Raw genomic sequence first — 344 nt, forward strand, 5'->3', positions numbered from 1 at the left:
CGAGCACGAGGGCACGTGCACCACAGTTACAAAATCTTTTACAGCAGCAAAAAGAGTTTATCTGAAAAAAAAAGGAAGAGGGATGTCTTTACAATGTGCCCAAAATATTGTACATTCACTAATGTCGTCATCACGCTCGTCCCAGGGTCAGAGGTCGCGCAATGCACAACACGTGTAGTTCTGTCAGCGATGTGCAGGTGTCGCCCTTGCACACTTGTACGTCATCGGTCATAGGTGGACGCAAAAGGCCGCTGACGTCACGAGGCGAGGTGTGACGTCAGGCCGGAGACCTTTTGTCATCAAGATTCCGCGTTCTGTGAGGGGGCGGGGCCGTCAACTTCGCA

Source organism: Vanacampus margaritifer, chromosome 17, assembly GCF_051991255.1.
Source record: "Vanacampus margaritifer isolate UIUO_Vmar chromosome 17, RoL_Vmar_1.0, whole genome shotgun sequence".
Lineage (NCBI taxonomy): Eukaryota > Metazoa > Chordata > Actinopteri > Syngnathiformes > Syngnathidae > Vanacampus > Vanacampus margaritifer.